This window comes from Ovis aries, chromosome 1 (assembly GCF_016772045.2).
Source record: "Ovis aries strain OAR_USU_Benz2616 breed Rambouillet chromosome 1, ARS-UI_Ramb_v3.0, whole genome shotgun sequence".
NCBI classification, from domain to species: domain Eukaryota; kingdom Metazoa; phylum Chordata; class Mammalia; order Artiodactyla; family Bovidae; genus Ovis; species Ovis aries.
In genome coordinates this window covers 76,108,080-76,135,412 of record NC_056054.1, presented here as the reverse complement: position 1 = coordinate 76,135,412, position 27,333 = coordinate 76,108,080, and the positions used below count along the sequence as shown (strand labels likewise).

Below are 27,333 nucleotides of genomic sequence, written 5' to 3'. Positions count from 1 at the left end.
ATGCTTTATTTTATTAATACAGTGTCTCATCCTGATTGGTTTGAACCATCTTTACATCCTTAAAATAAATTCTACTTGATCATGGTATATGATCCTTTTCTCATATTGTTGAATTTGGTGTGTTAATATGTTGTTGAGGATTTTTGCATCTGTGTTCATCAGAGACATTGACCTGTGATGTGTGTGCACGTGTATTGATGTGTGTGCACATGTGTTCGTGTGTGTGTGTGTGTTGTCTTTGGTTTTGGTATGATGGTGATGTTGGCTTCATAAAATGAGTTAGGAAGTGTTCACTCCTCTTCAATTTTTAAGAATAGTTTGAGAAGTATAGGTATTAAATCTTTGAATGTCTGGTAGCGTTCACTGGTAAAGTACTATACTTTTGGTTTAGAGGAAATTTTTATTACTGTTTCAATCTCTGTATAAGTAATTGATTTAGATTTTCTATTTCTTCAGTCTTAGAAAGTTGTTATGATTCCAAGATCCATCTATTTCTTCTAGGCTGTCAAATTTGTTATACACCTCAATCATATGTACAACCTCTTTGTGACCCTATGAACTGTAGCCCGCTAGGCTCCTCTGTCCATGGGATTTTCCAGGCAAGAATATTGGAGTGGATTGCCATGCTCTTCTCCAGGGGATCTTCCCGACCAAGGAATTGAACCTGCATCTTCTTATGTCTACCTGTATTGGCAAGCTGGTTCTTTACCACTAGCACCATCTGGGAAGCCCCAATTTGTTATACAGCTGTTTACAATATTTTCTTACAATCTTTTGTGTTTCTGTGGTCCAACCAGGTTGACTCAAAATCAGCCATCACAAGTCCACTTTTGGCCATCTTGAGCCCCTCATGTATTTCCTAAACCATACTTAAGTCCCAATAAAGACAATAACCACATCCTACTTTTGCCTGTCATGATACAAGTATCCTGTGTATAATGAACAGGATGTTCATCCTTTCCCCAGAATATGCAAAGCTCTTGGATAATGCTTACTATTCTCCTTGCTATTTTATAACTTAAACATTTTAATGTAAGTCTAACAATATTTAAATACTGTAATATAGATTCAATATATCTGATGGTAAAAGATAAAAGAGGGAAGAAAACAAAGATATTTGCTTTAAATAGATACCCAAACATTAATAACAATATAAGGAAGTAATACTCATGAAAATGATGGTCCTCATTTTGGTAACTGGTTACATGGTTGTGGTTGTACCTGGTATTTATAACTACCTTCTTCCATTACCTATTCTGTATTCTCTTTGCCTTCAGCAAGCAGCTTCACTGGTTGAAGTTTTTACCTGGTAGGTGACCGAAAACTTGATTCTTAAAGGGTCTGGGCCATTGGTATCCCTCCTTGAATCAGACTGTCACAGTTTTCCATTGCCATGTCACAGGATGTGGTACTATTGAGAGGGTAACAGGCAGGAAGGCCAGGGGTCTCGAAACAGAGGAAATAGGCTGCAAGTGTTAAACATTTTTTATCTCTCTCTTAAGTGGCAGGAGGAAACAAGCTAGTGTTATATTTTTTCCCCTTTTCTATACAAATTTAAAAAGAGGTTTCTCTTAAAATTCTATGTTGCCATATTAACACCTGGTTCTGCCTGCACTTAACTTTTCTCAAACTTTGAGCTAACCAATGCATTTTTCTTAAGGAAATATTTGTCTTAAGCTATGTTAATGTACTATGCATTTACCCTGGACTCTAATTTCAAGTTAGTTCTGCCTCAGTTCAGTTCAGTTCAGTTGCTCAGTCGTGTCTGACTCTTTGCGACCCCATGAATCACAGCATGCCAGGCCTCCCTGTCCATCACCAACTCCCGGAGTTCACTCATACTCACATCCATCGAGTCGGTGATGCCATGCAGCCATCTCATCCTCTGTCGTCCCCTTCTCCTGCCCCCAATCCCTCCCAGCATCAGAGTCTTTTCCAATGAGTCAACTCTTCGCATGAGGTGGCCAAAGTATTGGAGTTTCAGTTTTAGCATCAGTCCTTCCAATGAACACCCAGGGCTGATCTCCTTTAGAATGGACTGGTTGGATCTCCTTGCAGTCCAAGGGACTCTCAAGAGTCTTCTCCAACACCACTGTTCAAAAGCATCAATTATTCGGTGCTCAGCTTTCTTCACAGTCCAACTCTCACATCCATACATGACCACTGGAAAAGCCATAGCCTTGTCTAGACGGACTTTTGTTGGCAAAGTAATGTCTCTACTTTTCAATATGCTCCCTACGTTGGTAATAACTTTCCTTCTAAGGAGTAAGTGTCTTTTAATTTCATGGCTGCAATCACTATCTGCAGTTATTTTGGAGCCCAGTTCTGCCTAAAGACTCAGAACCAACTTGACAAACCAGTATGTCATACTCATACATTGTTCTCCTAATTTATGTTAATGAAACTATATATTTGTATGGAAATCTGCCTTTCTTCAAGATTCATGTCAATCCTTTTATGGCCCAGGATGACTCACCTAGTGCCATTCTCTGAGTTTTGAGACATTTCTTTTCTTTAATTAGCAGACTGCTAATAGCTATATAACATCCAGCTAAACACTCGCAAGGGGGGGCACTCTTTCTGCTGCCTTCTGATGTCTATGTCAGAAGCTTTCTCTATCTCTTTTATACTTTAATAAAACTTGATAACACAAAAGCTCTGAGCAATCAAGCCTTGTCTCTGGCCCTGGATTGAATTCTTTTCCTCTGGAGGCCAAGAATCCCAGTGTCTTTCATGGTTCAGCAACAACCTTTCACTACCAAGATGTCCTAAGGCATCTTCTATGTTCCAGACGTACTCTTTCTTATCTCTATTAAAGTCCACTTTCCTCTTCATAGTCAGACAGCAAGCACAGTAACCCTCTGCTTTGTCTATTGATTCAAAGGCATGAGGAGCCCAAAGTGGTCAGGCAACAGTTTAAACTTCCAGTTCAACGGAATTATTGTTGTGTCTCCTGATGGAAATATTCCTCCTTTTGGAACTAACCCCTCTAAGCCAGTAGAGCATCAAGCTGTGAGAACAGAAAGCAAAAAGTTTGCTTGTGGGTCACTAGGAGTCACAGGGAGTGGTGCCATCTCTATTTCTGTCACTTGACTCTTGGACCTGTGAATCCTGGTTATGGATGAAAATGAATCCTGGCTATGGGTGAAATAGCACCTTGTATTGGGTACTAATTTAGAGCCGGTCCTGACTAAGTCCCTGGTTCACAGTTTCTTCATAAACTCAGAGAGTAAGTTAAACTTTCTCTACAGCTTTTAGGGCCCTATGTCCTGACTATATAATATATTATGCTTCTTAGTTGAAAAAGATTATAAAGTTTACCTGTAGCAGACTTTGGGGATTTTTTAAAAAAGGAATTACCCCCAAATCTTCAAGTATTTGCAGCCTTGCCTTCAAGAGGAGAAAAATACTGTCTTCCTAAATAGAATTCTTCATGGTTTTCAACACATCACTAATGGAACATTCAACTAATGTCACCTGTTAGAGAAAAGGGATCAGTATAAGACCTTCATAAATAAAAATATCTTTCTATAATAAAAAAATAAAATAAACTGTATGTTCTAAGATCTAAAAAAAAAAAAAACCCAGAAAATGCAGCTATTATATATTTTTCAGTCTTAAAGTTTAGCAGTGGGTAATTATAGTTCTTTGGCTTACATTTTCCATTTTAGTCCTTTCAAGTTTACTGGATGATACAAATTATGCCATCAAGCCATCTTGAGTCCTTTAGGGCTTTGTGATAAACAAAAAAGTTTTCTCTCCAAAGACATCTTGATTATTGCACACAATTTTCCCTTCCTTTAAGTGTCAGAATCTGAATTCCTTAGAGTGGAATGCATTCCAATATGACGGAAATACATAAGAGCATGAAACTTCAAAAAAAAAATAATGAGTTTAAGAAAGGATGATAATACAGAGAAAAAGAGGAAGAAGGGAAAGGGAAAAGATAACTTACTGTGATGTTTCTCTAGAAAATATTCATATTTTATAATAATTTCAAAAGACAAAATTAATTGACTACAATGATAATTTAGAAGAAACAAATAATGGGGAAAGAAACCCTATGTACTTCAAGAGTGACTCTGGTCAAGGCATGACTCTGGGATCAAGGCTGCAAACATCTCAGAACACTTAGTCTTTCAATCTGATCTACTGCACCAAATTCCTGGTGATAGGAAATGGAATTCATTGCAGTATTGCTAGCAATCTCCCTCATATCTAGCCTTCCCTTTTTCTTAGTAATGGAACTTTGATATTATTCTATGGAAACTGCATATACAAATAAATCTTATATTCTCCAGTTTTCCTTGAATCTAAGTATGTTATCTGACCAGCCACTGAGTTGCAGTAAATTACATCCATTGAGTTATAAGCAAAACTGTTTATTATATGTGTGTGTGTGTTAATCAGTCAGTTGTGTCTAACTCTTTGTGACCCCATGGGCTGTAGCCCACCTGGGCTACAGGCTCCTCTGTCCATGGAATTCTCCAGGCAAGAACACTGAAGTGGGTAGCCATTCCCTTCTCCAGGGGATCTTTCCAACCCAGGGATCAAACCCAGGTCACTTGCATTGCAAGCAGATTCTTTACTGTCTGAGCCACCGGGGAAGCCCCTTTTATTATAGTTAGCATTAACTTCCTAGTTGCCAAGTTCAGTAGGTCCATTCCTATATGTTGGCTCTGAAGCAATTCACATTATTTTGTTTTTAATTTATTCTGAAACTTTGCTTTCCTTTTGCTTCCCTTTGCTTTCAAAACAAAACTGACTTCTTTTTCCTAACATTTTAGCAACTCTTTTTAAATTCTACTGCTACTACTTTAGTTAAGATCTGAGTAATCTCTAATCTGTGCTATGGCAACAAATTCTTAGTTAATCTTGCAGTCTCAAATTCAAATGTAACTTCAGTTTGTTATGCACAGAATCACCTTATTTTCTCTAAACACTTTAAACCAGTACAGTTTGAGGTTGAAAATATGAGGCAGAGAATTAAAGAATAATTATTATTACTGTGATTGTAGTCTCAGGATCACATAGACAAGCAGATTTCAGGAACGGTGGGACAGGACAAGAAATAAACCTTTAAATGCATGCATATATGGTTAATTAATTTTTTACAAAGAAGTCAAGAATGTACAATGGGGAAATGATAGTCTCTCCAATAAATGGTATTGGGAAAACTGAAGAGCCAGGTGCAAAAGAATAACAATGACTACCTATCTTATATGATATACATAAATCAAGTCAGAACAGGTTACAGAATTGAATATAAGGCCCCAGACAGTAAAACTCCTAGAAGAAAACATGAAACATAGGTTCCTTGCCATTGGTCTTTGCAATGACTTTTTGGATCTGACATCAAGAGTGAAGACAACAAAAGCAAAAATAACCAAATGGGATTGCATCAAACTAAAAAGCTTCTGTACAACAAAAGAAGACACAAAATGAAAAGACAACCTATAAAACAAAATATTTGCAAGCCATATATCTGACAAGGTGTTACTATCCAAAAATATATAAGAAATCCATATAACTCAATAGCCAAAATCCAAACTATGTGATTAAAAAATAGGGAAAGGACCTGAATAGAAATTTTTCCAAAGAAGACATATAGATGGTCAACAGGTATATGAAAAGATGCTCTTATCACTAATCATCAGGGAAATGCAAGTCAAAAACAAAACAAAATATCACTTCACACTTGTCAGGATATCTAATCAAAAAGATAAGAGATAACTACTGCTGGCAAGGAGAAAATGGAGTGTTTGTACTGTTGGTGGCAACATAAACTGGTATAGTCACTATAGAAAACAGTATAAAGTTCTTCACACAAAAAAATAAAAACAGAACTCCCAAAGGATCTAGCATTTTCACTTCTGGGTTTATATCCATAAGAAGCAAAATCACTATCTGGAAATATAAATGTGTACCTCTATGTTCATTGTAGCATTACTCACAATAGCCTAAGTGTCCACTGATGGATGAACAGATATACAGTAGAACATTATTCAGCCTTAATAAATATATAAACAAATCAATAAATAAAGGAAATCCTGCCATTTGCAAAAACAAGGATGAATCTTCAGGGCAGTATACTAAGTGAAATAAGCCAGGGAATCTTTTCAAATGAACACATATATCAAATCATCAAATGCACTTACATAGCTTTAATTTTATGTGTAAATCATACCTTAATAAAGTTGAAAAAATTTAAATAAATAAACAAACCTATCTATAATGTGTCAAAGGAGGGTGGAAGGAACTCTGATTCTTGGTGATGATAGGAAAATTCATAAAAAATCGAGTAACATTGAGGTCAGTCTTAAAGGTTGAGTATGAGTTTGAAAGGCAGGAGGAAATAATTCATTAGTAGAAAGAAAAACGAGCAAAATCACAGGGACATTTTTTGTTGTTATTCAGGCATTAAGTTGTGTCTCATTCTTTGCAACCTCATGGGCTATAGCAAGTCAGGATTCCGTGTCCTTCACTATCTCCCAGAGTTTCCTAAAACCCAAGTCCATTGAGTCGGTGATGCCATCCAACCATCTCATCCTCTGTCGCCCCCTTCTCCTCCTGCCCTCAATCTTTACTAGCATTAGGGTCTTTTCCAATGAGCTGGCTTTTTGCATCAGGTGGCCAAAGTATTGGAGCTTCAGCATCAGTGCTTCCAATGATTATTCAGGGTTGATTTCCTTCAGGATTGACTGGTTTGATCTCTTGTTGTCCAGGGGACTCTCAAGGGTCTTCTCCAGCACCACAAATCAAAATCATCAATTCTTCAGCGCTCAGCCTTCTTTACAGTCCACGTCTCACATCCATACATAGCTACTGGAAAAACAATAGCTTTGACAATACGAACCTTTGTCGGTAAAGTGATGTCTCTGCTTTTTATTATGCTGTCTAGGTTTGTCATAGCTTTCCATCCAAAGAGCAAGCACCTTTTACTTTTGTGGCTGCAGTCACCCTCTGCAGTGATTTTGGAGCTCAAGAAAATAAAATTTGTCTCTGTCTCCACTTTTGCCCTATTCTTGCCATGAAATGATGGGAACAGATGCTATAATCTTCGTTATATTGAGTTTAAGCCAGTTTTTTCACTCTCCTCTTTCAACATCATCAAGATGCTCTTTAGTTCCTCTTTACTTTCTGCCATTAAAATGGTATCATCTGCATATGTATCTGATGTTGTTGATATTTCTCCCAGTAATCTTGATTGTAGCTTGTGATGCATCTGGCCTGGCATTTTGCATGATGCACTTTGCATATAAATTAAATAAGAGTACATTAAACCAGTGCATTGTTCTATCCTTGGTCTAACTGCTGCTTTTTGTCTTGCATACAGGTTTATCAGGAGGCAGATAAGAAGGACTGGTATTCCCACCATTTGTTGTGATCCACAGTCAAAGGCTTTAGAGTAGTCAATAAAGCAGAAGGAGATGTTTTCCCGGAATTCCCTTGCTTTCTCTGTGACCCAATGGATGTTGGCAATTTGATCTCTGGTTCCTCTGCCTTTTCTAAATCCAGCTTGGACATCTGGAAGTTCTCGGTTCATGTACTGTTGAAGCCTCAGTTCAGTTCAGTTCAGTCGCTCAGTCGTGTCGGACTCTTTGTGACCCCATGAATTGCAGCACACCAGGCCTCCCTGTCCATCACCATCTCCCAGAGTTCACTTAGACTCACGTCCATTGAGTCCGTGATGCCATCCAGCCATCTCATCCTCTGTCGTCCCCTTCTCCTCCTGCCCCCAATCTCTCCCAGCATCAGAGTCTTTTCCAATGAGTCAAATCTTCGCATGAGGTGGCCAAAGTACTGGAGTTTCAGCTTTAGCATCATTCCTTCCAAGGAAATCCCAAGGTTGTTCTCCTTCAGAACGGATTGGTTGGATCTCCTTGCAGTCCAAGGGACTCTCAAGAGTCTTCTCCAACACCACAGTTCAAAAGCATCAATTCTTTGGTGCTCAGCCTTCTTCACAGTCCAACTCTCACACCCATACATGACCACAGGAAAAACCATAGCCTTGATTAGACGGACCTTAGTCGGCAAAGTAATGTCTCTGCTTTTCAATATACTATCTAGGTTGGTCATAACTTTTCTTCCAAGGAGTAAGTGTCTTTTAATCTCATGGCTACAGTCACCATCTGCAGTGATTTTGGAGCCCAAAAAAGTAAAGTGTGACACTGTTTCCACTGTTTCCCATCTATTTCCGATGAAGTGATGGGACCGGATGCCATGATCTTTGTTTTCTGAATGTTGAGCTTTAAGCCAACTTTTCGCTCTCCTCTTTCACTTTCATCAAGAGGCTTTTTAGTTCCTCTTCACTTTCTGCCATAAGGGTGATGTCACCTGCATATCTGAGATTATTGATATTTTTCCCAGCAATTTTGATTCCAGCTTGTGTTTCTTCCAGTCCAGTGTTTCTCATGATGTACTCTGCATAGAAGTTAAAGAAGCAGGGTGACAATATACAGCCTTGACGTACTCCTTTTCCTATTTGGAACCAGTCTGTTGTTCCAGTTCCAGTTCTAACTGTTGCTTCCTGACCTGCATACAGATTTCTCAAGAGGCAGGTTAGGTGGTCTGGTATTCCCATCTCTTTCAGAATTTTCCACAGTTTATTGTGATCCACACAGTCAAAGCCTTTGGCATAGTCAAGAAAGCAGAAATAGATGTTTTTTCTGGAACTTTCTTGCTTTTTCAATAATCCAGCAGATGTTGGCAATTTGATCTCTGGTTCCTCTGTCTTTTCTAAAACCAGCTTGAACATCAGGGAGTTCATGGTTCACGTATTGCTGAAGCCTGGCTTGGAGAATTTTGAGCATTACTTTACTAGCATCTGAGATGAGTGCAATTGTGCGGTAGTTTGAGCATTCTTTGGCATTGCCTTTCTTTGGGATTGGAATGAAAACTGACCTTTTCCAGTCCTGTGGTCACTCCTGAGTTTTCCAAATGTGCTGGCATATTGAGTGCAGCACTTTCACAGCATCATCTTTCAGGATTTGAAACAGCTCAACTGGAATTCCATCACCTCCACTAGCTTTGTTCGTAGTGATGATTTTGTTGAAGCCTAGCTTGAAGGATTTTGAGTGTCACCTCGCTAGCATGTGAGTTGAGTGCAATTGGACGGTAGTTTTTGGTGTACCTATATTTGCAGACTGCCAAACAAGTCCATGGGACTTCTAAAAGTCCTTGAGAAGTTTTAGACTTCTAAAACTTTTCTAGAAGTCAGGCCCACTTTTTTTTTTTTCTCATCTCCCTTTTACAGTTGATCTTGTCCCACTTTATAAAGAAGATGTATATCTCTTACAAAACTGAACTGTACTATGGTTAATTTCCCAGGGGTACAAATCCACTAGTTTTTAAACAAACATTCTATATATGTGTAACAATGCATGCAATCTAAAATGCTGTATTCTTGTCAATGCAGAGATGTTCAGAAAGTTGGGTGAGGTGGAATTATGTAGTTTTTAGTTCATGACCTCATCTTATCCATCTCTGGATGATCATGAAAGAAAGCATTGCTCCAATGTCTATACTGCATGAAAAGTAATGTCTGACTTTGCAACCCCATGGACTGTAATCCACCAGACTCCTCTGCCCATGAGATTCTCCAAGCAAGAATACTGCAGTGGGTAGCTATTCCCTTCTCCAGGGGATCTTTCTGACCCAGGGATTGAACCTGGGCCTCCCACATTGCAGGCTGATTCTTTATCATGAGCCACCAGGGAAAGCAAAGCAAAGAATTTAATATAATATTGAAAGTTGATCTGTTTTACTTTATCCAATAACAAACTGGTAGCAAGACCGATCTATTTATCTATCTGTGAACCTATCCTTCCATCTATTTTGTATCTCTCATGTACCTACTTTAGAATTCAGAAAGAAGATGATTACCACAAAAATACAAACTTATATGTTTCTGTGAATTGAAAGGATTTCTTATAGAAAGTCTAACTGATTTGACCATGAGGGCTGGTTTTGCCAGTTAGATCATATGACAGACATACATAAATTGAATGAGCTAAGTCTTAACTCCAAACTTATGACAAATATATGGTTAACATATGTAAGATTAATGCACTTAATCAAAATTTACTGTAAGGGCCAACTTTTATTAAAATTAGCAATAGTTAAATGTTCCCAAACCTTTCTGTTTAACAAGGTGCCTCTAAGTGAAAGAGTAAGAGAATTAATCATTGTCACTGAATAAGTTTTGGTAAAATCTTACTTGTTGTATGTCCCAGAAACTGACAAATGAAGAACTGCGTGACAGTCCTTTACACAGCAGCCAGGTGTTGCATCGGTCTCCTTCCAAACCCTGACCTGCTATGAGAAGCCTAGTTAGCAGACATCTCCAGACGCCTTCCCTGGGCTGCTCACAGCCAGTGACTGAGCCTGGCAGAGGGACTAGAGCTGGGCTACTTCTGCCCACACAAGACTCTCCCAACAGTTGTCTTTGCTCTGGGGCTCCCTTCTGGCCTGACTTTTTCAGGGCTGAACTGTGTCCTGAGCCTCGTTTCCTTTCCTGCTCCCTCTTAGGTTTAGAGCCACATTGCACTCTGAAGCCTTTCTCTGTTCCTCAATCCTTTATCTCTTATAGGTATATCCTACATAAATCTTTGATGTTTCTAATATTGTCTTGGTGTCTGCGTCTCTATCTTTTTTTAAATTAATTATTTTAATTGGAGGTGAATTACTTTACAATATTGTAATGGTTTTTGCCATACGTTGACATGAATCAGCCATGGGTGTACATGTGTTCCCCATCCTGATCCCCTCTCCCACCTCCCTCCCCATCCCATCCCTCAGGGTCATCCCAGTGCACCAGCCCTGAGCTCCCTATCTCATGCATAGAACCTGGACTGGGGATCTATTTCACATATGGTAATATACATGTTTCAATGCTATTCTCTCAAATCATCCAACCCTCACCTTCTTCTACAGAGTACAAAAGTCTATTCTTTACATCTGGGTCTCTTTTGCTGTCTTGCATATTGGGTCATTGTTAACATCTTTCTAAATTCCATATATATGCATTAATATACTGTATTGGTGTTTTTCTTTCTGACTTACTTTGTATAATAGGCTCCAGTTTCATCTACCTCATTAGAACTGTTTCAAATGCATTCTTTTTACGGCTGAGTAATACTCCATTGTGTATATGTACCACAGCTTTCTTATCCATTCATCTGCTGATGGACATCTAGATTGCTTCCATGTCCTGGCTATTGTAAACAGTGCTGCGATAAACATTGGGGTACATGTGTCTCTTTCAATTCGGGTTTCCTCAGTGTGTATGCCCAGAAGTGGGATTGCTGGGTCATATGGCAGTTCTATTTCCAGGTTTTTAAGGAATCTCCATACTGTTCTCCAGAGTAGCTGTATTAGTTTGCATTCCCACCAACAGTGTAAGAGGGTTACCTTTTCTTCACAACCTATCCAGCATTTACTGTTTGTAGACTTTTGGATAGCAGCTATTCTGACCAGCATGCATGATACCTCACTGTGGTTTTGATTTGCATTTCTCTGATAATGAGTGATGCTGAGCATCTTTTCATGTGTTTGTTATCCATCTGTATGTCTTTCTTGGAGAAATGTCCATTTAATTCTTTGGCCCATTTTTTAATTGGGTAGTTTATTTTTCTGGAATTGAGCTGCATGAGCTGCTTGTATATTTTTGAGATTAATTCTTTGTCAGTTGTTTCATTTGCTATTAGTTTCTCAGATTCTGAAGGCTGTCTTTTTCCCTTGCTTATAGTTTCCTTCATTGTGCAAAAGCTTTTAAGTTTAATTAGGTTCCATTGGTGGCTCAGATGGTAAAGCGTCTGTCTACAATGCGGGAGACCTGGGTTCGATCCCTGGGTTCAGGAAGATTCTCTGGAGAAAGAAATGGCAATCCACTCTAGTACTCTTGCCTAGAAAATCTCATGGACAGAGAAGCCTGGTGTCCATAGGGTCGCAAAGAGTCAGACATGACTGAGCAATTTCACTTTCTTTCTTGTTTATTTTTGCTTTTATTTCCATTACTCTGGAAGGTGGGTCATAGAGGATACTGCTGTGATTTATGTCGGAGAGTGTTTTGCCTATGTTCTCCTCTAGGAGTTTTATAGTTTCTGGTCTTACATTTAGATCTTTAATCCATTTTGAGTTTATTTTTGTGTGTGGTGTTAGAAAGTGTTCTAGTTTCATTCTTTTACAATTGGTGACCAGTTTTCCCAGCACCACTGTTGAAGAGATTGTCTTTTCTCCATTGTATATTCTTGCCTTCTTTGTCAAAGATAAGGTGTCCATAGGTGTGCTGCACTTCTATCTGACACACCCTAATACTAGGGCACCAAATCCTTTTCTGATTCTTCACTTTCAAAGATATTTGAGAGAGGACCTAATCAAATGGCCCACTCCCAAATAATTTAAAAGTAACTTTTGGTAATAAAGCTGGGAGTGGACTAAATGGATTTAAAAGTAATCTCATTCCCTGTTTGGGATGAATTCAGGAACTCAAACCAAGGCCAACTGTTACATTACTAAACAGACACAGGGATTGGTTCAAGATGGGCATACCTTCCCAAATTGGAAAAGAAGAAGTAAAACTCTCACTGTTTGCAGATGACATGATCCTCTACATGGAAAACCCTAAAGACTCCACCAGAAAATTACTAGAGCTAATCAATGAATATAGTAAAGTTGCAGGATATAAAATCAACACACAGAAATCCCTTGCATTCCTATACACGAACAATGAGAAAGTAGAAAAAGAAATTAAGGAAACAATTCCATTCACCATTGCAATGAAAAGAATAAAATACTTAGGAATATATCTACCTAAAGAAACTAAAGACCTATATATAGAAAACTATAAAACACTGATGAAAGAAATCAAAGAGGACACTAATAGATGGAGAAATATACCATGTTCATGGATTGGAAGAATCAATATAGTGAAAATGAGTATACTACCCAAAGCAATTTACAAATTCAATGCAATCCCTATCAAGCTACCAGGCACATTTTTCACAGAACTAGAACAAATAATTTCAAGATTTGTATGGAAATACAAAAAACCTCGAATAGCCAAAGCAATCTTGAGAAAGAAGAATGGAACTGGAGGAATCAACTTGCCTGACTTCAGGCTCTACTACAAAGCCACAGTCATCAAGACAGTATGGTACTGGCACAAAGACAGACATATAGATCAATGGAACAAAATAGAAAGCCCAGAGATAAATCCACACACCTATGGACACCTTATCTTTGACAAAGGAGGCAAGAATATACAATGGAGTAAAGACAATCTCTTTAACAAGTGGTGCTGGGAAAACTGGTCAACCACTTGTAAAAGAATGAAACTAGATCACTTTCTAACACCGCACACAAAAATAAACTCAAAATGGATTAAAGATCTAAATGTAAGATCAGGAACTATAAAACTCCTAGAGGAGAACATAGGCAAAACACTCTCAGACATAAATCACAGCAGGATCCTCTATGATCCACCTCCCAGAATGCTGGAAATAAAAGCAAAAATAAACAAATGGGATCTAATTAAAATTAAAAGCTTCTGCACAACAAAGGAAAATATAAGCAAGGTGAAAAGACAGCCTTCTGAATGGGAGCAAATAATAGCAAATGAAGCAACTGACAAACAACTAATCTCAAAAATATACAAGCAACTTCTGCAGCTCAACTCCAGAAAAATAAACGACCCAATCAAAAAATGGGCCAAAGAACTAAATAGACATTTCTCCAAAGAAGACATACGGATGGCTAACAAACACATGAAAAGATGCTCAACATCACTCATTATTAGAGAAATGCAAATCAAAACCACAATGAGGTACCACTTCACACCAGTCAGAATGGCTGCAATCCAAAAATCTGCAAGCAATAAATGCTGGAGAGGGTGTGGAGAAAGGGAACCCTCCTACACTGTTGGTGGGAATGCAAACTAGTACAGCCACTATGGAGAACAGTGTGGAGATTCCTTAAAAATTGCAAATAGAACTACCTTATGACCCAGCAATCCCACTGCTGGGCATACACACCGAGGAAACCAGAATTGAAAGAGACACATGTACCCCAATGTTCATCGCAGCACTGTTTATAATAGCCAGGACATGGAAACAACCTAGATGTCCATCAGCAGATGAATGGATAAGAAAGCTGTGGTACATATACACAATGGAGTATTACTCAGCCGTTAAAAAGAATTCATTTGAATCAGTTCTGATGAGATGGATGAAACTGGAGCCGATTATAGAGTGAAGTAAGCCTGAAAGAAAAACACCAATACAGTATACTAACACATATATATGGAATTTAGGAAGATGGCAATGACGACCCTGTATGCAAGACAGGGAAAGAGACACAGATGTGTATAACGGACTTTTGGACTCAGAGGGAGAGGGAGAGGGTGGGAGGATTTGGGAGAATGACATTCTAACATGTATACTATCATGTGAATTGAATCGCCAGTCTATGTCTGACGCAGGATGCAGCATGCTTGGGGCTGGTGCATGGGGATGACCCAGAAAGATGTTCTGGGGAGGGAGGTGGGAGGGGGGTTCATGTTTGGGAATGCATGTAAGAATTAAAGATTTAAAAATTTAAAAAATATAAATAAATAAATAAATAAATAAATAAAAAATTAAAAAAAAACAACAACAAAAAAAAACAAAAAAATAAAAAAATAAAAAAATTAAAAAAAAAAAATAAACCTGTAAGAGTTGATTATTTCCCTGTTTATTACAGTCAATGTGTCCTACTTTCTTTGTCAGTGTAAGCCTACCACTTCTTTACGTACATCAGGACCTATCCTGCGTCCAGCGTCGGCAAGTCCCTCCCATATGGAGCGGATCTTGTTTCTCATCCCTGGGATGCTCTCCTATAAACGGCATGCAATTATTTTTCTCACTTTTGGGCACTGCCCTGTCTGAAGCCTCTGACTTCTAATCTTTTTCTATGGAATGAGGCCAATTAGGATGTGGATTACCTGCCTGAATCAAGGCCAATTTAGCAACTGCTGGATTTTCTGCTGCAGGGCTTATTTCCCCAGATACAACTATCTCTAGCTTCTACAACTTTCCAGTGAGTCACCTCTTGAGCTTTAGTGAATGGTTAAGATTTCAGGTTATGGCTCCAACAGGCATATAAAAGTAAATAAATTTTAAGCTTATCCTCTGAGTTAATTTTCATAATATGGGTGTGTATAAACACATTTATGTATACATACTGTGCACCTCTAGCTGTATATGCACATAAATATGTATCTCTATATATTTATCACATGTAAACGTTTCTTGCTATGATATGCCCAGTGCATTATGGGTAGATCAATCAGAATGGAGAATAGCAAGCAACAGAGTGAATGCAGGTAACTTCCAGGCCCAAGCTATCTCTTAAGCTAACACTTTCAATTCTGAAATTTGGGGGCAGTCTAGGAAATGCTCCAGGAGAGGTGCCAGCAAAGTGACTGGAGGCCTATGGCTGGGGTTATTTACCAATTGTCATCAATGTTATTAAATATTATAAAGACAACTATGACTGGATTAGCTTAAATCATCTTGAATATCACCACTGCTTATGAAAGTTTGCAAGCTGTTTCTTCAAGTCGTTAATGATTCCACTGATATTGTCATTGATATGCCAGCCTTTTCCTTCTCCCTGTTCTTTTGCAGTTCCTAGCTTGCAAATATCCTCTAGTGTTCTCACCTTTCACATACTCTATCAAGGAAGGCATCAAACTATACTGATTATATTCCTTATAAGTTATGCTATCTTATCTCAGTATTTTCTGGTAATTACTTACAATTGCTAAAAAAAAAAAGTTAACAATTCAGATAAAGTTAAAAGTTTGTCTTGAAACACCTTTTCTCTCATTCACTACACTCTAAGACACTCAGGTTGTGTTTCAGTTCTTTCTGTGCATCAGGCTTTTTCACACCTCAGGACCTTGGCACGTGCACTTCATTCAGCTCATCTACTCCCCTTTGCCTATTTGTTGTTGTTGTTTAGTCGCTAAGTCATGCCTGACTCTTTGTGATCCTATGGAGCCTGCAAGGCTCCTCTGTCCATGGGATTTCCCAGTCAAGAATACTGGAGTGGGCTGACATTTCCTATTCCAGAGGATCTTCCCAATCCAGGGAAGATCCAACTCATATCTCCTGCATTGGCGGACAGATTCTTTACCACTGGCACAACCTGGAAAGCCCTATTTGGCTAATTTCTTATTTTCTGATTCCTCAGTAGTCCTTCCCTGTTTACTCAACTTAAGATAGATGCTTCATATTATTCTCTCTGTTAGTGGTCAGACTACATTATAGCACTTGTTACTGTTCGTAATTGTGCATTGTTATGGGTTGAATGGCACCCTCTAAAGAACATATGTTGAAGTTCTATCCCCAGTATCTCATACTGTGCCCTTATTTTAAAATGGGGTCATTATAGAGGTAATGAAGTTAAAATGAGGTCATTAGGGTGGGCCCTAATATATTATGACTAGTGTCCTTGTGAAAAGAGGATATTTGGTCATGGACAATAATGAGGGAAAGCAGTATGAAGACACAGAGGATTGCCCAGTGAATGGAGTGGCACACCCACAATCCCAGGAACCTCAACTGCCCACAGACAGCAGCGGCTAGAAGAGGCAAGGAAGGATTTTCCCCTAGAACCTCAGACTTCCAACCTCCAGAACTGAAAGGCAATACATTTCTGTTGTTTTAAGTCACCTAGTTTTTGATACTTTATTACGGCAGCCCAAGAGCCTAATACATTCATTAGACTGAGATTTAATTTTTATTTATGCATGGTGTCTTTCTCCTCATTAGACTTTAACTTACTGAAGGCAAGTTATGTTTATTTACATTACCATTTACAATACTTTGGCCACCTGATGCAAAGAGCAGACTCATTAGAAAAGACCCTGATGCTGGGAAAGATTGAAGGCAAAAGGAGAAGGGGGCGGCATGGGAGGAGATGGTTAGATAGTATCACCAACTCAATGGACATGAATGTGAGCAAACTCTGGGAGATAGTGGAGGACAGGGAAGCCTGGCGGGTTGCAGTTCATGAAGTCACAGAGAGTTGGACATGACTTAGTGGATGAACAACAACAATTTACAGCAGCACAGATGATGGTATCTGGTCCCTATTAGCAGTGGAATCTTTGCAGAATTGGTGAACAACACTATGAGTTCATGGTTGATGGATATTTGAATGCAAAGTATTTCAAAAGGTTTTAGAATCTCAGATTGCTTAAATAAACCACTTAGAAGCAATATTAGTTTAACCTTAAAATCAGTAATCATAATACTTCAAGTAGGAAGAGAACATTGTTTATGCATAATTAACAAATGCCTCATTTAACCAGCTCTGATTAGCTGTTTAATTGCATGTTCTGGAAAGACTTCCCTTAAAACGAGAGAGCATTGTTCTGATCTTACCCAAAGATGATCCTAACTGTCATGTTTAGAATAAAAAATATAAATAATGTCTTCAATCTCCATGACTTATATTAAGAGAAATATAAACAGGAACAGTGGAAGTTCAATTTTTCTGTTTTGAACATATGTAAGTACAGCTTTAAAGAACTTCACTAGCCAAAGTGGTGGCAAACACACAAATAGCTGATCTATTATAAAGGATATCATTGCTCAAGAACCTTATGAACATGAACATAAATACATTTTCAAACCTGGAAAAACTGTAACACATAGAAAGATGGGAGTAAGGTAAGCAATAGCATTCATGCTGTTGACTTCTGCTCCAATAATTTTTTTTTTTTTTGGCCATGCCATGTGGCAAGCAGGATCTTAGTTCTCAATCGTAGATTGAACCCATATCCCCTGCTTTAGATGTGTGGACCACCAAGGAAGTCCCATGCTCCATTCATTTTTAATTCACATTGTTCCACTAATTACTATACACATTCACACACCACGTACCCATATGCACACATACACGCCCATCTATATGTATAAAAAAAAGCGTAAATGTGTATCTATATCTATCTATAGTTACACACATGAATCTTTCTTAATGTAATACACCTTAGTAACGATGATCATTAGCTTGTTTTATCTCAGGATACCCTGAATTCACGGATGGACTGAAAGTCTCAGTGTTTAGATAAGTAACAAAGGAAAGCTGATATAGAATTTTTTTAAGTAGTCAAAGTCAGCTGTGTATAATTTATTCTAATACTTCCTAGCAATGTAAATCTGGCAGATTAATTTCCCCTTTCCACAGATGGGAAATTGGGGCCTAGAATACTTAACTAACAGGCTCAGAATTTTAAATGTTAAATGCCTTTTTTTTTTTTTTAACAGTGTGCTCAGAACTTGTTTCTACATTTAACAACTCTAAGAGTTTATTCAAAGCCATTATTAAATGTGAAGGAACATTATTTCTACATTTATAAACTAGATGTCAGGACTGAGTTGCCAGGAAAAAAAATCTGTTTCTGGACAATTTCTATTTCCCTCTGATGTTAGGCTGTTCACAGTACACATTGATATAATCCTACATCTGGCTTTCAAAAAGCTAGAAATTAGGAAAGTTTTCTTGATCATTACGTTACCTATGAGTTGGTCAGAACCTATCAGTTGCATATTTCTGTTTCTGATTAGGTAGCAATCAAAATGATTTTTCCATTTAGGAAAGATGCCTATGCTGTAAGGTGGGTCTCTCTGGGAAAACTTCTAAGATTCTGTTTTTACCTCTTACGTTTAACCTGTGCCCTTAATATGTATAGCCCTTTACATGTATTATTTTATACAGTACTACATTAATAAAGTACTATTATTAGCCTTTTTATAGAATAGGTAAAGCAAGGGGCATGGGTTCAATCCCTGGTCTGGGAAGATTCCACATGCCAAGGTCAACTAAAGTCTGTGGGCAACAACTGCTGAAGCCATGAGCCTAGAGTCTGTGCTTCACAACAAGAGAAGCGACCGCAATGAGAAGCCCAATCACTGCAACAAAAAGTGGCCTACTCTAGCCGCCCTAGAGAAAGCTGTTGCAGCAATGAAGACCCACTGCAACCAAATAAATAAATAATTTCCAAAAATAAATACATAAAAATAAAAATGACTTTAAATAAGACACAATTTCAAAATAACTCATCATGAGAATTAAATTTGGCTATAGTAAAAAAAAAAAATTTGGCTATAAAAAATTATAGTAACTGTCCTTCATTTTCTCATTTTAATATGGACCAAATAAAGCTGCCAGGATGAAATGAGTCAGAAAATTGAGGTTTGGAGGCTCTAGGGAGAGTAGGCAAGGGAGTGGAATACTGAAGCGGGTGTCCACTGAAATCCAAAGACTTTCTTTTCTGCCCCTGAGATTATGAAAGGAGTGATGAGATGGAGAGGGCAACCAAATAAGAGTCATCATGCCCCCTGGAGCTTTTCTTTTCTTATATGACAAAGGCTAACTGAGACACTATTAAGAACTGGTTGCCAAATGCCAAGATTCTGGATGTTCAAGCTAAGCAGATCCGTGAAATGACAGAAATAAAACAACTTGTCAAGAGCTTATACCTCAGAGATCTGGTGAAATAACAGTGCAGTGGACAGAAAAATTGGAAGTCATACCAAGCCTACCAGGTGGCTCGAGTCGTTCGACAGTTGTAAGAAATTCATGATTTGTTCATTTTCAGAAGAAAAAAAGGACTAATTCTATTTAAAAACAAAGCCACATAAAATAAAACAGCAAATTGAATCTAAAATACCTGTGAAGGAGGAAACAAATGGGTCTAATTCTGTTTTATCTGTGAATACTTATTCGGTACTATGTGTATGTAAAAGTTTCACTTGAGACATTATGAAAAAATAGCTGCTTTTCACATGAACATTTTCTGTGACAGGTGCCAGAATTAGGAGGTTCACTGCTAAAGGGGGTCAGAGTATAACATGGTAGAGGAATCAAAGAACAGACTGATTAGTTACAAGTTTAATCATGAACACAGTCACTTCAATTTAAATTAAAGGTGTTTATAAGCCGTATTTCATTTGCTAACCTAGCTTAAGAGACATGGAAATCTCCACATAATAGACTAATTTCATTATTCTTAATTTTCAAATCTCCTTGAAACAGTGAGAATGCTGAGCTTGATCTTTAATGAAATTCGGTGCAGCAATCCTTCATTACACTATTCATGTTACAATAATCATGTAGTTGGTTGAATATATTTGTAAAAGAAAGGATGATAGCTTTGTCATTCAATATATCCTTCACATCAGTATGCTTTGATGGGATCTCAATGTAGTACTTCAATATAGGAATATATTTTATCTACTGGGCTCAATCAAATCTAATGTAAAGACTGTATTTTCAATATATGAGTACTCTCACAAATCTTAATTTCCCAGTCTTGTGCTATTTTTTTAGCCAATAAAATTATGATTGACTTCCTATGTAATTACATGTGCTGGACTAATGGTCTATTTACACTTGCAATTTCTAATCCATGTTCCCTTTAGAGCTATTTTTACATTAGCCCTTTCTTGTTGAGGAATTTAGGTGTAAGTACAGAATATTGTTAATTATATGAGTGTACAGAACTTATACAATTCTAAATAAATAAAAATGTATGCTCATTTAAAAATTATAGTGTGGATATAATTTGTGTTCCCTCAACCTCTTCTTTCTTTTGCATAAAGCATCCCTCTTCTTTTCAAGGGTGCACATCTAACATGAGGTCTGAATGAAAGCTGTATCTTCCCTTGACCATAATAACCACGTTGCCTGCTGTTCTTTGTATAAAAACAAGAACTTGACCTAGGATTTATTGATAATGGCACCCTGGCTTTCAGCCCCAGACTGGCCTGAGACCAGGATGTGGGGAAGAGGGAGAGTTGGCTACATCTTAAGCCACTTTTCTGATTGAAGCTGGAAAAGAAGAGCTCTTTCCTTCCCAGCAGCAAAGCTAGGAACTCATGAGCCAGGAGTTACTAGGAAACACTAATTTAGCCCAGGATTCTCAGCCTGGCAATCATGGCATTTTGGGTCAGATAGTTCTTTGTTGGGTTAAGATGTTTAGCAGCATCCCTGATCTCTATCAACTATATGCCAGTATCTGCTCCCATAATGTGGTTTCAAAAAATATCTCCAGACTCTGTTAAATTGGCCCCCATTTGAGAACCACAGAATAAGCCTCATGAAAAGGCAAGGCTGGGCTTCCCCGGTGGCTCAGACGGTAAAGAATCCGCCTGCATGCAGGAGACCCAGGTTTGATCCCTGGGTCAGGAAGATCCCCTGGAGAAGGAAATGGCTACCCACTCCAATATTCTTGCTTGGAGAATTCCATGGGCAGAGAAGCCTAGTGGGCTACAGTCTATGGAGTCACAAAGAGTCAGACACAACTGACTAACACTTTCACTTTTTCACTTTCAAAGGCAGGACTAGGTGGAAGGGAGGTTAACCCATTCGAGCAAAGTAGGAAATAAAGACAGAAAGAGAAATACACCTATTCAGAACCAGTTATGCCCTTTTCCTTCTGGGTTATATAAGCCCATTATTTCCCATTTTTTTCTAAAGGAGTTTCTTTCTTTGATCAGTTAAAATAAGAATTCTGAAACAATATCACAAAAAGACTGAAGGAGAAACTGGAGAAACTGGACCAAAGGCAAAAAAAAAAAAAAAAAGGAGAAACTGGACCAAAGGCAAAACACACACACACACACACACACACACACACACACACACACACAGAGTCAATAATAGGTTAATCAAAGCACAGAATCAACTGTGAGTTTTGGAAAAAAATATAAGAATTTAAAAACCTGTTTAAGGCAAAGACAAAGAAATTGATTATAAAATAGATTGTCGACAGCATGAGTAGAAATCCAAGTTTCCAGAGTAATATAAAACTAGTCAAGGTAGTAATCTTGGGATGAGGTGTAAGAAAGTGGAAAAATACTTTTATTTGTATATTCTGGGGATCATACACATGTCCAGTGATAATTTCTTATTTTAAGCATGTGTCTCTGTGTGCTTGTAGTTCTCTAAAAAAGAAGCAAATAATGTTTTCTAGTCAATCAACTGCCAACAATTTTTTAAAGAGAAGGGAAAGTACAAACTAGGAACCAAACCAGTAACATTCTCAAATCATATCTTAAACCTGAGCTCACTGACTCTAAAATTCACAGGAGTCAAACTCTATGGTGGTGACTTTCATCCAAGTACAACACAAGAAATAACCTTTTTCCTTCCTAGGACCTCAGGTCAAAATAACAGAGAAATTCACCATGAATGTTTCTGCTTTAAATATCAAGTTGAGGTTAAAAGATTTTAAATTTCCCTCCAGGTAAATGAAAGGAGGGCGTGGAATCCTTAGAAAGAAAGAAATAGTATTACCTGGCTAGAAGCAATTATACAAGATGGACTTAAACCACTTTCAAAATATGCCGAGTCTATCTCCAATTCCATACAATGGCTACTGGCCTGTTCCACTTGAAACCCTTGCTTTTTTTTTTTTTTTTTTTGAAGGCTATGTGCTTGGTGGAAAAATAACTGAACAACAAGAATTGTATTCTTCAAGAAGCAGTTGTTGAAAGAGGGCATGAGTGCAATGAAAAGTACCTATAGACTTTAGGGTAGAATTTTTTAAGTAAAAGTTAAATGTCTCATTTTGCTGTTTTTAAAAATTGTTTTTATGATGAGGTATCCAGTAGTCATATTTCCATATGCTAACAACAACCACCATAGTATACATCACATGGGCCAGTTCAAAACTACACTAGGAATTCCACTTCCAGGATGACAATACAAGGAGCTCCAACTACATGTTTCTCAGTGGTGAAAATTATGACACAGTCTCTTCAGCAAATAGTGCTCAGACAACTGTATATCCTCATGTAAAAGAATAGAATTGGGCCCTTATCACACATCATATGCAATGACTGACTCAAAGTGGATATCAAAAGCCCAAATCTAAAAGTTAAAGCTCTTTTTACAAGAAAACTTAGAGGTAGATCTGCATGATTGCTGTGTTGGCAATGAGTTCTTAGTTATGACACCAAAAGGATAAGCAACAAAAAGAAAAATATATACTGAACTTCATCAAAATTTAAAATTTCTGTGATTCAAAGTGCATTATCAAGAAAGTAAAAAAGAAATATTTGCAAATGATAATCTGATAAGAGATTTGCATCTAGAGTTATACAAATAACTTTTACAACTCAATAACTAAAAATGGGCAAAGGATCTGAACAGATATTTTTCCAAAGAATATATATAAATCACTAACAGGCCCACAATAAAAGATGCAACAGGAAATGCAAGTCAAAACAAGATACCATCCCATCCACTGGGATGGCTATAATAAAATTTAATTTTAAAAATAAATGCTGATGTGGATGTAAAGTAATTGGAACTCTCATACACTAATGGTAGGAATGTAAAATGGTACAGCCATTTTGGAAAACATTCTAGTAGCTCCTTAAGTGGTCAAATATAGTTGTGGTATGAACCAGCAATTCCACTGTTAGGCACAGGCCCAAAAGAAATGAAACGTTATGTTCACACAAACACTTACATACCAATATTTATAGCAGTTGTATTCATAATAGCCAAAGCTGAAAACAAACTAAATGTCTATCAGTGAAAGAAAAAACAAATATAATGAATAAACAAAAATGTATTTGTCTACACATATATATGTGTGTGTGTAAATATGTATCTGTTCTTGTCACCCTGCTAATTTAACTTATATGCAGAGTATATCATGCGAAATGCCAGGATGAAAGACTCATAAGCTGGAATCAAGACTGCTGGGAGAAATACCAATCACCTCAGATATGCAGATGATACCACCCTAATGACAGAAAGCGAAAAAGAACTAAAGAGCTTCGTGCAGGAATGAAAGACGAGAGTAAAAAAGCTGGCTTAAAATAAAACATTCAAAAAATAAGATCATGGCATTCAGTCCCATCACTTCATGGCAAAGAGAAGGGGAAAAAATGGAAACAGTGACAAATTTTATCTTCTTGGGCTCCAAAATCACTGTAGTGACTGCAGCCATGAAATTAAAAGATGCTTGCTCCTTGGAAGAAAACCTATGACAAACCTAGACAGTATATTAGAAAGCAGAGTCATCATTTTGCCTATAAAGGTCTGTATACTCAAAGCTATGGTTTTTCTAGTAGACATGATGGATGAGAGAGTTGGACTGTTAAGAAGGTTGAGTGCCAAACTGATGCTTTCAAACTGTGGTGCTGGAGAAAACTTTTGAGAGTTCCTTGGAGAGCAAGGAGATCAAGTCAGTCAATCCTAAAGGAAATCAACCCTGAATATCCATTGGAAGGACTGATGCTGAAGCTGAAGCTAAAACAGTTTGGCCACCTGATGTCAAGAGCCGACTCACTAGAAAAGACCCTGATGCTGGGAAAAACTGAGGACAAGGGAAGAAAAGGGTGACAGAGGATGAGGTGGTTGGATGGCATCATCAGCTCAATGGACGTGAGTTTGAACAAACTCTGGGAGATGGTAAAGGACAGGGAAGCCTGGCGTGCTTCAGTCCATAGAGTCGGACATGACTTAGTGAGTAAACAACAACACACTTGCAAATACACACACATACAACAGAATATTTTTGGCCATAAAAAAGAACAAAGCACTGATCAATGCTACAACATGAATGAAATTTGAAAATATGTTAAATGATAGAAGCCAGTCACAAAAAAAAGAATCACATATTATATGATCCATTAACATGAAATATCTTGAACAAGCAAATCTGTAAAGACAGAAGACAGATTAGACGTTCCTTAGGCCTGGAGAAATGGGGAGAGGGGCTATAGATAGGAAGTGGTAACCAAATGTATAGTGTGTCTTTTTGTGGTGAGATGATAAATTAGAAGCAAAGTAAGTAACTCTAATCAACAAAATGGCTCACGAATCACTACAGATTCACACCATGACATACTGTGTGGCCATTTAAAAAGTGCATAAGAGCCTTCCACAAGATACTGTGAAATGAGAAACAAAAGGCAAAATAGTATGTATAATATGACTTCATTTTTATAAGACAAAGCTAAAAACTGCCTGTGAGGGAGTGTGTGTATGTGTGTGAAGTCTGTACAGGATACTGTAAGTATAGAGCAATGTGTGGAAGGATATACACAAGTTACCACATGTAACCTCTGTGGGCTTGTGTGTGTATGTGGGATGTCACTCATGGATAGAATGAGGGACAGAAGAGAGGGAAGATATGCAGAGCTAAAGGCTTATTGAGGTATAATTGATAAATAACATTAAGTTTAAGATTACAACATAATGATCTGTTTATACACTGTAAAATGACTAACACAGTAAGATTAGTTAATATCCATTACCTCACACTTGCAACCAAAACCTTGATGGGAATTTTTAAGATCTACTTCTCCTGTCAACTTCAAATACACATTACAGTATTAACGACCGTCATGCTGTGCGTTACATCGCCAGGCCTTATTTATAATGGGACGTGTGTACCTTCTGACCACTCTCACCTAATTCCCCAACCCCTACTTCCCTCTAGCAGGTGTTCTAAGTTTTCTGTGTCATTTAACAGGCTGTTAGTTGGAGATTATTACCTCCATTTGAGTACCAGATTATTATCTCTGGATGGGGAAATGAAGTTTGGGGTGGCTAAATGGTTTGCAAAACAATACAGCTGGAGTCATCCTGATAAATAGGAAGGCTTCTCAACCCAAATTTGGTTTGGATGTCAAGACCAGTGGTGGCACGAACACACAAACAGGGTATGAAAAGAGTTATCACATAATGAGGCTTCCCCATTACAGTTATCACATAATGGGGCCAACAGGGCAGTCCTCTCTGAAAGTGTCCTGAGACCTGGGAAAGGACACTCACTGGCTTGAGGTTTTTATGGTGGTTAGAGATGAGTTCCTGTACACAGGGAGGAGGTTGAATGGTTTGAACTTCCTGTGAGTGCTGAAAGAGGGAACATTCTTTTGGGTTTCTTAGCAGCTTGTCCAGACATGGGGCAGGAGAGGAAAAAGCAGGTGAAGCTTAAAAGCTGTCAGCAGCCAAACATGAAACAATGAAGGCAGATTCTTCACTACAAATGGTTTAAAAATTGTACATGTCAGTATTTTTAAAAAAATGTTTAGTTTTATATTTCTGTATGATTTTGTATCTCTTGTTTTAGTTTATTGTTGTTCAGTTGCTCAGTCGTGTCCAACTCTTTGCAACCCAATGGATTGCAGTATATCAGGCCTCCCTGTCCCTCACCAGTCACCAAAGTTTGCCCAAGTTCACGTCCATGCCATTGGTGATGTCATCCAGCCTTCTCATCCTCTGACACCCTGACACCCTCTTTTCCTTCTGACCTCAATCTTTCCAACATCAGGGACTTTTCAATGAGTCGGCTGTTCACATCAGATGAACAAAATACTGGAGCTTCAGCTTCCTTCCTTTAGTTAAGATGATTTAAATGTCTACTTTGTGTGTGTGAGACACTTATTTAAATGCTAATAACCAAGTGATTAAAAATAATAAGCAAATTCTGGCATACAGAGAAGGACAGAGAGACCTGGCAAGCTGCAGTCCCTGGGTTGCAAAGAGTCAGACATGAGTGACTGAACAACCACCACCACCAAATGGTACAAGTCATCCATGTAAGGTAATATGCATGACTGAATACCTCAAACTTTATTCCAAGGCTTGAGAAATATCTATGTCCAAAAATTAGCAAATGTTAGATGATATATTCAATTTTTACATATCTATAAAATGAATATAAAATCACTTTGTATGATAAATATTACTAGACTGTGAGCCTGGAGAAAGAATTGAGGTGCCATGTGTCTCTATTCCTGTTATTGTAACTTGTGTTTATCCCTGTTACCGTAAGTCACCTGCACTTGTGACTTACAACAAATAAAATGGGAGAACAAATTTAAAAACATGTAAAACTAAAAAATAGAACTCAAAAGAATATTGTCAAAAGCTTGAAAAAAAAATCCCCAAAACATAAAGTTACTAGTAGGAAAATGACTATATGAGTATTTCTAAATAATAACTCAAAAATAATTTATATTTACTTGGTAGCCTTTAAACAATTTTTTAGCTTTTAGCAAACCAACTTTCAAAGTTATCTTTAATTGCTAAAAATTATTTAATCAGTTTTGCATATTTACTTTGAATTCCTAACATCAAAGTAAATAGTATTTCAGAGAAAATTATGATCAAATAAAGGTGAATACACAGCATACTTCGGAGAAGGCAATGGCACCCCACTCCAGTACTCTTGCCTGGAAAATCCCATGGACGGAGGAGCCTGGTGGGCTGCAGTCCATGAGGTCGAATACGACTGAGCGACTCCACTTTCACTTTTCA

General features: G+C 37.8%; 1 protein-coding gene across 1 annotated transcript in view; it reads right to left on the bottom strand.

Annotated features, from left to right (window-relative positions):
• Positions 1-27,333, bottom strand: part of SNX7 (sorting nexin 7) — a 184,757-nt gene that overhangs the window by 29,249 nt on the left and 128,175 nt on the right. The window lies entirely within an intron of this gene.